The sequence below is a fragment of the Apus apus genome, chromosome 1 (assembly GCF_020740795.1).
Source record: "Apus apus isolate bApuApu2 chromosome 1, bApuApu2.pri.cur, whole genome shotgun sequence".
NCBI lineage: Eukaryota > Metazoa > Chordata > Aves > Apodiformes > Apodidae > Apus > Apus apus.
In genome coordinates this window covers 171,108,645-171,123,558 of record NC_067282.1, presented here as the reverse complement: position 1 = coordinate 171,123,558, position 14,914 = coordinate 171,108,645, and the positions used below count along the sequence as shown (strand labels likewise).

Genomic DNA, 14,914 nt, shown 5'->3' with positions numbered 1-14,914 from the left:
CCAGACAGCAGAGTAAGCTGCAAGCCAAGGCAGAGCCTTCCCTGGGATGGAGTTGGCTTCTGGAGAGCTGGAAGTCAGAAGTGTAGTGTTCTGTTTCCTGGCCTTCTATAGCAAATAATTAACCTGAGTTGGGGATATGTATCTATGTCCTGGACCACTGAGCATTTACAATGTAAATGGCTTCCTGACAGCTTCTTTAAAGTGTTGTCTCCCTCAGCATGGAGGCTGTGGTGGTGTGACTTAGCTAGAAGACAGTTATGTTTGACTTAGTAGACTGTTACCATGTCCAAAGAGCATCATGCTGCTGAGACATTTGCAGTGCTGGGAAGTGCTTGTGATGTAGGAGCAGTAACTGTGTTTGCCTTCCAGTCATACCAATGGCTTTTATCTTTCTTCATTCCAATTCCTCCAGCTCTTCCTTGGCTTTTTTTTTTTTTTTTTTCCTCCCTGTTACGATTTCTGTTGGCATGTCTCTTGGGTGCAGCAGGACTCCCTTTTCCACCTGGGCTTAAGCTATCCCAGGTCTTTTCCTTGCAGTCGTACTGACTCAGCCTGGTTTGGATGAGTGTCTGCAGCTCAGCCCTTTAATCTCCTCCCTGCTCTACTTGCTGAATCTTTGATCTCTGGTACCTCCAGCAGCCACTCCTTTCCCCTGTCAGATAACAGCTACTTACCTGCTCTCCATGCAGGTACTTGCTGCCCTGAGTGTTTACCCTCTGTAGCTGCTTCCTTTTCCCAAATGCCAATGTTTCTGTCTTAATTCCTGTGGGATAGGTAAGGTGAAGATTATAACTTTCCTTCTAACCTACCCTCTTTTGGGACAACCAGCTCATTTATACTAATGGAGTCTGTGGCTTTCAGAAGCTCTGTGTAGGAGGCTGCTGTTTGAACAACGAGATGAATTTGCAGGAGCATTTGCTCCCTTACTGTGTTGATGTAATCACATCATATGTTGAACCACATGTGCTTGGGCTTCCTGGCTTCCCTGGGTCTACTTTGAGAAGGTGGGTGCACAGCCAGCCAATTGCTCTGTAGGTGGCTATGAGATGTCCTATAGAGCTTTGCTGATAAAACCAAGATGGAGCAGTAGAAGTCTCCTGTGGGAAAGCTGTCACAGACTTCCACTTCTCTTCCTGCTGTGGGAGAGGAGAGTTGTTAGACTTTCCCTATCCATATCTTTCTGTAGATGGTAGCAGTGGACTGGTTTTTCAGTTTACCCTGTCTCCAGGGGGCAGACACTGCACCTCTGACCTGCTGTCAGGTGCCTGGAGTAGCACTATCCTGATGCATAGCCTCCTTTTTACTTCAGAGTTCAGGAAAAGTTAATGGTGTGTCATCTCCCCATGCATGCCTCTGCCCAAGAGTTTTCTGTGGGAAAATAGTAAACTTGGGGCAGTAGCAGAACTGGCAAAGTGTTGAGACAGACACACTGACTTCAGAAGACACGAGAAGATGTGTATCTTCTGTTGTATGTAATTCCCTGGGATGTAGCTATGTGTTCCTGCTACTCAAGGCAGAATTCTCAGAGTTGTATGAGAGGGGCCAGAGAGAGGAGCAGCATGCCTCAGGGGATTGTATGGTTTAAAATACATCTCTGCTATAAATTGCAACAGATGGTAGTGGGATTCTTTGACATGGATTTTTGTTCAAACTAGTTTCAAAGAACTTCTCTCCCTCCAGCTTCCTTATCAATGCAAGTGTCTGGAAAAAGTGTGAAATTGAACAAAGGAAGGTTGACTTGGATTTTTTTTTTTTGTTTGCTTGTTTTGCAGCTTCAAGAGAAGGGCTATAGGACCTACAGTTTTCTTTTCCTGTGGTGCCAGGCGTAGTCCTTTGCCTCTGCCAGTACCTCTCTGCTGTGTTACCTATGTTAGGGAAATATAAACAAGTGTGCAAGAGTTTTTTTACAGAATCTCTGTGTTTTTTAACGTGTACAGTGTATGTTTGGAATTTGCACTCATCTCTCATTAGCATTTATTTTGATTAGCAAAAGATGTGTCCAGCAAGGAGAGGATTAATTCTGCTGATGAGCTGCAGACTATGTTTGAGGAATTGGCTGAGGGTTACCTTGCAAACTGGATTTTGGTCCTCCCAGTACCCAGGAACACAGAAGGTGTCCTATTAGTTTCCAGACAGTAATTTTTCCTTTGCTTAGGAAGGGCATTCTGGTATGTAGGCTTCCACACAGTATCCAGTTACCCCATGAAATTCAAATGCAGCCTTGAACTCTTGACCAGATACCCTATCTGCTCATACTTTAAAAAATTATCCTTTAAAATGTTTTTTTTTAATGTGTGTATGTGTTCTTGTTTTGTGGTGTGGTTTTTTTTTTAATACCCTTTGCAGCAAGATGGATGGTAGTTTGATTTTTCTTTCAGGTCAGTCTTTGTGGTGTCCCTACTTAGACAAGGTCACATATTTTATAGCCTTAACTTCCTGTATTTCTCATTCTTTCTCTGCCAATGTTCAGGGAGAAACAAGGCTTTTTTTATTATTATCCTTTATAGAAGGCTCTTAATGCTTGCTGCAATTGAAAATCAGATCTTAAGAAATACGAGTCTGTACCTTCCTTGAAGGCTGTAAACAGAGGGGGTAATTTTTGCTTTTAGTTTTGCTTTGGTTGGTTAGATTAATTGTGCTCTTAAGTGTGTAGGATCTGTAGATCTTGACCTGTCAAAATGAAAGCCAGCTGTAACAATGTCATGGCTGCCTCCTGGGTTGAAAGAAGAGCTGGCTTCTGCAAATCTTGTCCTGTTTTGCTAGGCTTTCTTTGGGAAAGTGGAGGTATCTTTTGCAGATTATTATTTTCTTTTCTTCAGTTGAGACCTCTGAACAGTTACTCTCTAAAATGTCTTTTGGACATGTGGCCAGTTGACCTCACTTTATCCAGACAGGGCAGCAGAAGACTCGTACTACTGTTTTCACTCTGAGCTTCAAACAGAGCTCTGGAATAAGCCAAGGATCTTTATAATAGTAAAACACTGGTTTCTCATTCAAGACTTGTGCTTGAAAATGGTTCATGCAACTCAAACAGGAGAGGGAAGAACATTACAGTTGTGCTAAACTTGAGATAGCTGCCATCTTTTCTTGTGGCTGGAGGATGATGCACTAATGTGGAACTGAGAAGAAACAAAGAACATCAGTAATCAGCAGAAAGCAATTGTTATAACAATGTTTTCAGAAGCAACAATGTAAGTAATAACTAAATAACACATCTGTAATAAAGCAAGAAAATACTTTATAGAAAATTTGTACCAAAAGCTAAATAAACTCTTCTTCCAAGAGAAGAGCTCTTGAAAAGTCTGTTTAAAAGAGTTATATATGCTGCAGTCTATTTTAATAAGGAGGGAAGCAAGAAACATTCACTTTTTGCAGTGCTTCATCTGTTCTTTTGGTTATTTTTTTTTCATTCAAGCCAAACTCCCGCGTCTTTTGGTTTATCATAAATCTTAAAAAGAAATAGTTGTTTAGTAGAATTGTTGTTGAAGTATGAGATTACATATATGCATATGAAAGTGAGGGCTTAGTAATGTAAAGTTAAGTGTAACTGTTCTCATCTGAAAATATCTCATTGTCCTTAAGTATAAAGTCTCGTCATAATCTTCATAGCCTTTTGATGAATCTTAGCTTCATGGTACTCTAATTCTGGATTGTGCTTTCTAGGTAGTAAAATAATTCTTCTATAAATGACTACATTAAAGTGTCTGTTTATTTTTAAAAATACTCAATAACTAAGTCGTCTCTAGTTTGGAAAAGCCAGTATTATTTCTCCTTGTCTCTCTGGGTTAGGTTACAATTTTAAATTACATTATTGCTTGCTGGCATCCCAGCCACAGAATCTTTGCCTCATCCAGTACACAGAATGTATGGTGCCAACTGTGATGAGTCTTTCTCTTTCTTATTGTGGAATATGTGGCATAAGGCCATAAATTTCCTGCACAGTACTCAAAGCTGGCTTTAAAGAAAGAATTAATAATTCCAACATGGGTGTTTTTTTTTTCCCTATGATATTTCACAAATGTTTGTAAATGTGCCTTCCAACAATAACATATTAACAGCATCTTCTTCCCATCTGCAAGTGCATCACTGCTCGTGTGTCTGGCTTTAGGAAGTCTGTTTTGTGTTAGGATTGGATGGTGTGATGCCTAGCTGTTCACCTCAGGCTCTGCTCAGGTTTCATCTGGCACCTTGATTAGCTAGGTCTCTGTTTGGGGGACACTGTTTCTCTTACATGCAGTGGCGATATTCCCATTCTATAGTGGGATTCAGTGGGTGCTGAAACATAGGAAATGTATGAATACCTATACAAAGTCAAGAGCAGGATTTTTTCTTGCACAGTATCCAGTCTGGCTGCAGATAATGGTAGTTGTCAGGGGAAGAGTAGAGAAACAGGACAAATACACAGTGGTGTTTTGCCAGAACATCTTTCTAGCCTCTTGTGATTTGCCGGCTAGGTTATTTTCTTCTGAGAGTTACCTAGTTGCTTTTGCTCCTGTGTGAACTTGTAGCAACCCCATATTCCTGTGACATGGAGTTCCACAGACGAACTGTTACTTGCAAAAACCACCCTATCTGTGTTTTTTGAGGCTGACCCTTGCTGGTGTTACTAGGGTAGGATTCAGCTCTAGACTAAAATACCTACATGTGGGTGTGTGAGTGTAAGTGTCTTGCTCGCAATGGAGTTGAGAGCAATTTAGCTTACCACCAAGTTAATGTATAGACTGGGACTCGGCTGCTTAAACCAGAGGCATCTGGTATAATTTTGAGTACTGTGGAATGTGTATCCTGCCTGGTCTCATCTTGCCACTTGATGGGTTTCAGGTATCTCACTAACCCTCTGATATGTCTGGCAGCCCTGTGCAGGCATCTTGGATACACTAGGATTTCTCAAATAAGGCACTTGGGTTTATCTGGTGAAGTTGGCTCCTCCTGCCTTGCTGCATGACCTTGAATAGGAATCAAACTGTTCAGGTGTTTTGATCCAGATGAGTGTCTTATGTCCCATCCTGTCCCTCTTTGTTCTCTGCTTTGTGTAGTAAGAAATGCCTCTACCACTTTGACGTACTTCTGTGCATATTGCAGTAAACACACAGATCCTGCATGTGCTTGCCTTGTTTGCAGATGTGGATGTTCATGACACACCAAATCCTAGCTACCATCAGGTCTCAAGTCAGCTTACCTAAAAGGAGAGAACCTGCCATTAGTGATCATCTGTGGATATTTTTGGACTTAAAACTCCTTTTCAGGGCAGGGATGGAATCCATTCCTGCCAAGCAAAATTCACCCTAGAGGTAGGTTCCTTTTGCTGTTTCTGCCCCTTTTGCTCAGCTTTTTCCAGTTTCTGCAGCAAGGGATCTTGCAGTCACAGTTGCTTGACAAAAATACTGCCAGAAAACACTGAAAAACGCTCATATTTGCAAGTGTGCGTGGAAATGGTGCAATGTGGAGTGTGAAGAAAATTATAATGATAGTAAACCATAAATGAATTAGTTCGTCCTAATGTTTTATTTGGTTGTCATTGAGAACAAGTGTAACAAGGCTACTCAAAAGGACAGATGCATTTATTTAAACAGTAAGTGGTCTTTGAATTGAGCAACAGTTCTGAAACACAATCAAATGTATCTCCTGCAGTGTGCAATCCTGGCTTGCGGTGCCTGCACTACCTTTTCCTGCTGGCTCCCTGTCATCCTCTTGGATTCCACAGCTGCCTTTGTGGCTGCAGCTGCTTCCAAGACACTTGGATGAGTTTCTGTCATGGAGAAACTCAGTGTTTCCCTGCAGTTTCTCCCACTGCTGTAACAGAGCAGTTTTGGTTGGAGTTTTGAGATGAGGGGAAAACTATTGTCTTCATACGTGGTATTGTGAATATTGGCTCAGGCTTTTAACATTTGTTGAAGTTGTGATGAACTGAAAAATGACTGTTGCTGTATGCCACAATTTCAGTGAATACATTATTAGTGGGCCATGGAAATAATGGCTTGTGTTCTCTTGAAATAATCTGTTCATAAATTACTACTGCAAATTTGACACTTGGGTGTGTGCTGTATTTGTCTCCAAAAAGCATTTTTATATACCTTTCCATAGTCTTATTTACAATGAAATGTTCTTAAGCCCATTACTCAACTGGTCATGTTCAAATTCATAGTAAAGCTTATAGCCTATGGTTGCTCAGCACTTCACTCCCAAGACACACAATTAAAGACTACTAGATTAAACTTGTGTTTAAAACTAAATGTGTATTTATGGCAAAATCTGAATGGGGTCTTCATGCCTTGTTTAAGTGCAGGAGTGCAAAATAGTGACTTTCCTCCTTATCCAGCTGCAGAGAAAATAAATGAGAAGCCTCTAAAGGGGCCAGGTGTCCCTTGGCAGCATTTTCATGGTTCTTGTTTCTAATAAGCAAGCTGGATATTGGGAGTTTCTAAGTCTGCCTGGGTGTGGGGAAAGTTGTGTGGTGTTAGCAATGTAAATGAGGCTTGCTGTGCTCTTTCAACTCCTCTTTCCTGTGTTAACTCTTAGCTTTTAGTCTTGCTATTCTGGATTTGTTCAGTGATTTTTGTACTCGAGAGTTACCAGCGACTTGCAGTCACTTGAACAGCTTGGATCAAGATAGCAAATATCAGTGAGGTTTTGGACACAGACAGAGATCACGTTTTGTGAACAGCTGTTATGATGGAAGGCAGTGGTATCTCTTTCAGTGGGAGTACTCTTTCTGAACCGAGGCAGTCAGATCTGGAAGATCTCGTAATGTTAGAAAAGCTAATGCACAAATCTAATATCCCAATGCCAGTATTCCTGATAACTTGGTATTTCAAAATGTCCTGTTAAACAGATGCATGGGACTTACTGTAAACCGAAACGCAAAAATGCTGACGTTATGGGTGCAGAGATAATGTTTCCTTGTTATGTGTAATGTAGAAAAGGTTTGCCAAGCCTACTGTTTACAGTTGATTTGCAAAATATTCCCAGGCGTCTCCAGTTGTACTGGCAAATTATTCTCTTAACCAGTAGCAGTTTGCAAAGAGATTTGGTAGGGGATGAGAGAGCAGGTTATGAGGAGTTTTAATACACACCAGTGTGTTTGTTGCCCCCATTTCATGGGCAAGGCACTGTGAGGGGCTGGTATTACAGTGCCTGCCAAAGGGAGCCTCCATCCACCCACCAGCCCTGAGTGTATCGCCCATTATAGCAGTAGGTTATCTATCTATCTATCTATCTATCTATCTATCTATCATTATTAATGCATAAAATAATCCAATTTGGTGGTGAGAATTATTATTACCTATTTGATGGGCAACATCTGAACTAACTAAAGCAAGAGCATGACTCCTTGACAGCAAGACACCTGCCTGTTTACATGCACACAAGTTGCCATCAAAGCATTTTGAAATCAGGTTGGGTGCAGGTGTCCTGTGTGGGCAGGAAAAACAAGTAGCAGTGGACTCCTGAGATCCTGAGCCAAGCAAGACAGGAGTGCAGCTCTGTAACTGGTACTTGGTAGGGTTAATTCTGCTGGGAAATGTAAATATTTCTCATCCAGATTAATCCTTTGTGGCTAGAGGCATTGAGCTGGGACTCAGATGGTAGGAAGGGACTGCGGTGCAGGGTCTGCACAGTGCCTGCTGCTCTGTTGCATGCAGAGGGTGTTTGGGAAGCCGTGTTCCAGAGCAGGCTCCTTGCTTGTCATGCATGTGGGCTGTACAAACCAAAACACCATGCGTGTGTGTGGGAGGGTGGCTGGAAGCAGGTGTGCTTCGTTTCTAGTACATTTATGTGGCCACATAAAACTGCTTAAGAGTACAAAGAGGGAACGTGCTCTCCTAATATTATCAGTAATATCAAGATGTTGCTAGTTTTGATCAGTGTCTTTCCTTAGGATAGGATTAAACTTCTTGTGACTTATTAGAAAGATGTTATTTCCTAGTCTGGTTAAGCCTGTAAGATGTTTGGGGCTCTCGTTAATTTTCCAATAGTGTCAATTAGTAAGATGTACTAGGTTGAGAGATGAAAAACAAAATGCAACTTACTGAAGCAAAACTGGAAGGTGTGGTGGCATCTTGAGTTGTACACCCCGCAGCATTATCTTTTCTTAGGATCAGTTGCATCTTGTAGTTGTTTAGATTGCCTCTGCTCATTTTCTGAAATGCTGATTTTATAGTACTACAGCCAACTGTGGCTGGCTTCTTCCCACTCTACATCATAAATAAATTTGATTAAAAGCATGTGCTGAGCTCCCTTTAAGACTCTGTGTTTCCACACTTTGATGTTGCCATGTTAATTCTAAAAATATCTCTTTCCTGCATGTATGCACATATGGGCATTGGTGTGTGTCACCTTGATATGTTTATAGAACTGTGTAAGTAACAACACTGATTTAATTAAGATTTACTAACTAATAACTGTAATAAATGACTGCATAAATAACTACTCATTTCATTTGGACTTACTGATGAATGCTCCTAATAATCAAGGACCAGGCTCTGCCATCTTGAGAGAACTGTCGTAGGCTCAGGCATGCCTTGTAGTTTATGTGCAGAGGTGACTCTTTTACTGTGTTACTCTAACTTTCAACATTCATAATACAAGTCAATGAGATGGAAATTATGGTTCGGATGCTAAACAAATGCCTTTTAAAAAACAAAGAACTGTGTCCTTCTCCGCGCTGTTGTGTTGTCTGCAGTTTGCAGGTCTGCTCCCTGTGTCTAGCATTATACTGGCCAGGATGCTGTGAAGGAAGCAACAGAGTGTTCCACTCCCCTTTCCCTACCCTGTGCAACTAAGCATTACAGAAGAGTGTTTTACGTGAACCTATGACACTTGTTAATTTGAAGAATCTTTGTAATCAGGTTACACAAAGAAGCTAATGATAGAAATTTGATTGCATTTCAATGTTCTGGCTAAATTGCTTGTACAGGTTTGGAACTGAAGGACAAAACCCGCTTTTTTAATTTGTTATAGGTTTGGTTGAGGTGTGTAAAGCAGAGGTCTTTTACACATGGCAGGTCTGGAGTTAGAGGTAGACACCTTGTTAGTGGACCTATCCTATATATGCTCAGTAGAAAAGTGGATGTGAAGTGACTGGTCTATTTACAGGACTAATGCTTGGGTGTTTGTCAGAAGACAGTATTATTTTTGCCAGCTCTTGAAGAAATTCTGCTTGACTGTATAGTTTTAAGTGTACATGTGCATATTTGTAAGCTAAGAATGGCTCCTGAGGTTACCAAACTTGTAATAAGTTAGAGGTATAATTTAGTAACTTAGCAAGTTTAGGTTTGTAGAGCTAGGTATATGCTGTGTTCCACTTGGGTGTTGGTTTTTTGGTTTTTTGATTTTATTTAACTTCCATTTTGATCCCTTGTCAAAATGGCATTGCTGTCAGGTTGTATGCTTTATTTTATCCCCTAAAAATGTGAATTAAACATCAAGATGCTTAGTATTTCTTTTGAAGTACAAGAAACATTGATGAGAGTATTCCAGGGACTTTAATAAAAGGTAATTAATGTGTGGTTTTTGCCTTGCAAAATTTGTTGTTTATTTGGGGAAGCTTTGTTTCTACTTTTTTCATCTTATCCCGTGCTTGTCCATAAAGTGTCTTGTTCTTTTAACATGCCCTGTCTTCTGGGAGTGCTTTTTCAGAGGGTGTGGTGGGTACCAACTCTTCCTATTCTCTTTAATATTAACAAGGGTGGATTTTTTCTGAAAAATTGCAGTGGGCTGTCTTCTCCGTCACCTGAAGTGCATATCAGCTCTAGCAGATCTCTTGCCTTCATGGACTTCATAATTACATTTCCTGAAGCAGAAGTTGGGCATAAGGAAAGGTGGAGTAGCAGCAGCGTTTCCTTGTGCCTGTAACATCCTGCCCATAAAAGCAGGGAAATAGCTGTTTGGAAAGAAAAAAAAGAGCAACTTTTGAACTTTTTGTTGTAAAATCAACACTCTCTGATTTGCTGCTTAAGAACAAAGCATGTAATCTTTTTCCCCTTCTCTGGTTTCCTGGTGGCCATTCTCCAGCCTGGCAAAATAACTTGTGTTTGGAGTTGGGCCATAACATCAGGTTGTAGGCAAGCAAGCCCTTTTCTCCAGTGCAGCATAATTGTTGTTCTCCTGATCTTTCCTTAGAAGAAAAGTTGGTTTTTCCAACTATTCCAGTGGGATATTCATTAACCATGTTTTAAAGTCTTCTGTTCACACACTCCCTTGAAAGTCTACCCATTGTGACCTCCTACTCCTGCCAGCCTTTATCTAAGTAGCACTGGTATCACTCTGCTCGCTTATTGGTGAAATTTAAAAAAATTATCTGATTGTAACTATTGCCTGGTAATTCTGACATGGCTCATTACTACAGAAGTTTCTGCCCTGAGACAGCAATATTGTGAGTTGGGAGGGAGGGAGCAGCAGGCTCACATCAGCACTGAAGATGTTAGTCGTGTAAACTGGCTGCTGATACATGGCACCAGGCTAGCACAGTGTTTGGGTAAGTTGCAACCTGTGTGGTAAAGTGTTTATTGCACCATAGTTGTCTCACACTGCAGACTTGTTTAATGGTTGGTTATGTAATCCATAGCCTTTTTTATTTCTGTCGGTACAAAAATAAAAATAACTTTCCTTTTCTATTTCTTTTCTTTTCAACTTGCTGAACCTGTTCTTTTTTTGTCTGTAGAAAGAGCAAAGCACTATGTTCCTTCTAATGAAGGAAGAAGCCTCCTGGATATGTAGAAGTCATCAGCAGCCTGGTAGTAGGTCTGTTGCTGGACAAGGACTGTGGCAGCTAATGCTGGTTTCTGAGGCAGCAGTAGCATCTAGCAGAGAAGCAGGCATATTGCTGGAAGCAGTCATCTTTTAAATTGTCCCAGCATGGAAGTCTACAATTTGAGGCATCTGGATTCACTTGTGAGAAATAAATGCGTGTGTTTTCTGGAAAACAAATTCATACTGGAACTAGGCTGCAAGTGTACTTCTGCAAAAAGGGTTGTCAAATAAGTTGGTGGCAGTTTTCCATTTTCATAATGTTAGTAGGGTGTTTTGTCTTTCCTTTTAGAGAACATAAGAGTTTTGGAGAAACTTGTCCTTTTGGCAGTCCCATGCTGCTTACAGCTGAACTGCTTGGTGGCCTCTTTAAAAGTATGTGTGAGTAATAAAAACGGTGTAGAAAACCAAGGGATTAAAATACCACAGAAAGCAGGTTATCACTACCATGCTGATGAGTTTATTCAAGGCATAATCTTCCTGAATCAGTTTCTTGGTTTCTTCACAAAGCAGAGATCTGAGGATCAAGTACTTCCTTACCAGCATGAGCCTGAGGTCACTAAAATGTGGACTTTGTGGGTGGTGGCATGTGGCTGGACTAAGGTCCAGGCTTTGCCAGTTTCTTCTCATCTAAGCCCCTCAACAGAGTTCATATCTGCAATATGAGAATAATAACGTAAGCCACAGAGTTGTAGCAAAGTTGGATCCAAGACTGGTTTAAGCCTTCCCTTTCTTTTCCTTCTTACTGGAACAGTGGTCAAATCTGAGCTCTGAAGCTTTAGTAGGCTCAGACTGGAACTCCAGTCATAATGAGCCAAGGTGGAGAAAGGTCTGAAAAATTCCTGTTTGCTGCAGGCTTGAGATAGATAATTGACTGGGGGGATCTGGTATTTCTTTTTCAGTCTTTGACTTCTTAAGGCTGGGGATATGAAAGAGAGGTACAGTCCTATCATTAAGGTCAATGTAAGTTTATGCTATAATAGTACATGGTAGAGTTGCTGAGCTGGTTGCCTAGTTTCACCTCTTTTTTCTTTTCTGAAGTACTGAACTGGTTTTTTACCAGATCAGATCTGGCAGTACTAGGTAAAGCTGGAAAGTGTGCTACTTCAGAAATGTCTTGTGGATATTACCTTAATTTTAATAAAACATGTGAATACCAAGGCTGTATAGGAGAGTGCAGTTATTACAGTATTAGCTGTTATGGAAATGTGCCAGGTGATACAAAGTATCTATAGTGTAAAAAGGAGAAAGAAATTCTTCATGTGGGCTAGACTGTAGGGGTGCCTCCTTTTGTCTGCACTGTGTAAAATATCTAATTTGGGTGCCTCTTTGAAGAGATTGGTTCTTTTTTTAACATTTCTGTGAAGCTGTGTAGGGTGTTAATTACACAAAGTGCAGTGAGAGAGGTAGTGTTGGTGTAAAAATATTTCCTATGGGCTTATTTCATGATAACCTAGCTTACTCTATTGAAGGAGAGCTGTAGTCCTTGGAAACTATTAGGTTTTAGATTGAGTTAGCTTTTAGCTCTTGCTGTTTGATGTGTATGTATATAAAGCAGCAGTTACATAAGTTGACTGTAAATGCATATGACAGTTTTATCATTATCATGTTCAACACACTAAGAAGATACTTTGACTTCTTTGGCTTAGAGCATGTGTAGTTTACTAAAGGTACAGTGATTGCTTACGACTTCTAACATCTCCCCTCTGGCCCTCCCAAGTTTATTGTTATAGGCTTTTGAGGCCTTTAAAATACAGATTTTTATGTAAAAAAGAGTTGTACTTCCTCAATTTTGTGAGGTTTTTAGGTGCGTGTGTGGTAGAGGAGGGCTTTTTTCCTTCAAAAAGGTTCAAACATGAGATCAGCACTAGGTTGACCAAGAGACAGACAGGAATGGTAACATCTTGTAATTTTTAGGGAACTGTATGTTCCTCAAACAAGGAACTTCCCCCTATGACCAGTATTTACTTGAGAAGACCATGCATCTTTTCTTAATTGTGTTGTCTGTGACCAGGGAAAAACTAACTGTAGCGTTGTGCTATATCCAAAGTGTCAGTGCGTTACATGATGTTTCCTAGATGAGAATTGTTACTGCACATTTGTGTGTTTTCCTCTCAAGTAGAACAAACAAAACTGATCGGATTGGTGGGACGGGTTTTGTTGGAAGGCTTAAAAAGATAATTTGATGACATAATCTCTGAACTACCCAGCCAAACCCGGGAAGGGAACGTTGCTCTGAATGGTGTTTGACGTACATGGGGGAAGCTGGCACATCACCCCACTTCTGCTGAGACAAGGCCTGTGATTGAACTTGCTTCAGACCAGAAGTGTCAGTGGTAACCACGGGGAGAAGGCTTACACACCTTGGCCTGACATGGGACTTGCTCTTCCAGCACGTTGCTTCCCCAGGAACAGCTGGTTGGTTTGCAGTACCATTTTTAATGTAAAATGCAGATAGCTGCATTTGAAGACTTGGGGAATTGTTGCTGGAAACAACCTTTTTTCTGCCTTCTGTTAGATGGAATGTGTTGGATTCTTGCATTGCAAGGTCACGTGCCAATACTGTGGTGTAATGACCCAGGGTCCTAATATTAATTGTCTGATAACTGTATTAATAGCTCAAGTTCTAGGCCATACTTAACCTTCTTTTCAAGATACACTAATTAGTTTTCTATATGATATCTTGTATGAGCTTGTTCCCTAGCTGTTTGCCTAAAGCTAAATGTTGTTGTACAGGTCACAGACAGGTTCATAATCAGTTTTACTTCACTAAACCCCTTATCTGCTTAAATAGCCAGCAGTCTAAACTCACACACTTTCTGTAGAGGAGACCTGAAGGAGGTTATTTACCATTTGGGATTTTTCTTACCTCTAGTTTTACTGAAATAAGAGACATTTAAATAGCTGTGAAGTTTTACTTAAATAATTTAATGTATTGCTTTAAAAATGTCATAATATGGGGGGGGAAGTACAAATCTGCATAAAACCTGCTGTGTCTTTGGGAACAGAATCTAGTCCCAGGCTTCAGATATTATTCTTCATGCAGTTGGTTTTCACTTTCAACAGATGACTGGCTTTCTAAAACTGGGTTGCATGCCAGTAGTTAAAGTACCGCCATATAGGGTATGACAGGGTTTGTAACTAGGGATTTTCAGAGGTGAGGTCATGATAAACTTCACTGCTTAAGTTTGTTTTATGTCACCAACAAACAGATTTCTTTTTCTAGCCTTCCTTTCACAGTGCCTGAATATTAACTGTGTTTATATTGCCTCTGTTTGAAGGGAAATAATTTGTTAAAGGAATAAAGGGAAGTTGGACTTCTCAATTTGTTTCTCTGCTGCGTAAAAATATTCACCGTATAAACATGAGTGTTTATATCAGCGAGGTCAGAGAGGAGCCATAATGCTTTACTTTACCCTTTGTCATTCAGTTCTTTTGTTAGGAGGCCAGGCCACAAGGTGTGATGATAGTTGGGAAAAACTGAAAATAGTCTGAAAGTAGCAAGTATTTACTTACTAATTTGAATGCCTGTAAAATTATAAGCTGTGGTAGTAGGCATGAGTATTTCTGTAACCACTGTGGAAATGCTCTGGAAGAGTGACCATGTTGCATCATGGATATAATGGGTAAAGATGTTTCACAGACCTGTAGTGTACAAATTAATAAGCAGAGAGCATCTCTGATGCACCCATGTCACGAGTTCTGCATGCAGATCTGGTTGCCACATCTTGGGAAGGGTTTACTGCAGTAAGCTGCTCTTCTCTTAAACGATTGAGAGAATGGAGCATCTACCTTAGGAAAGACCAAGGAGTCCAGGGCTCCTTGCTTTGGAGAAGAAAGAATGAGGTGTATGGGCATGGTTTACAAAATTGCAAAGGTGTGGATAAACTGAACATGAAACTCAGATTCACCAGGTCCTGCCATATTAGGATTAAAGGGGCACTCAATGTATTTCACAGAAGTTGTCTTCTGTCTTAATAGAAAGTTACCTTAAAGCAGAAGGCAGTACTTCTTGCCACTGCAGTCATGAACTTCTGGAACTTGATGCCACAGGAGTTGTAGAGGTGGGCACTATCAGCCTGTCCAAAAAGGGTTTATGTGCATGCATAATCACTGGGTCCATAAACAGACACTAAACAGGCTCAGAAGGGAGGTGCCCTCTAAATTC

General features: G+C 40.6%; 1 protein-coding gene across 3 annotated transcripts in view; it reads left to right on the top strand.

The window, feature by feature from the left end:
- RASSF3 (Ras association domain family member 3) overlaps nt 1–14,914 on the top strand; it is a 79,879-nt gene that overhangs the window by 55,095 nt on the left and 9,870 nt on the right. The window lies entirely within an intron of this gene.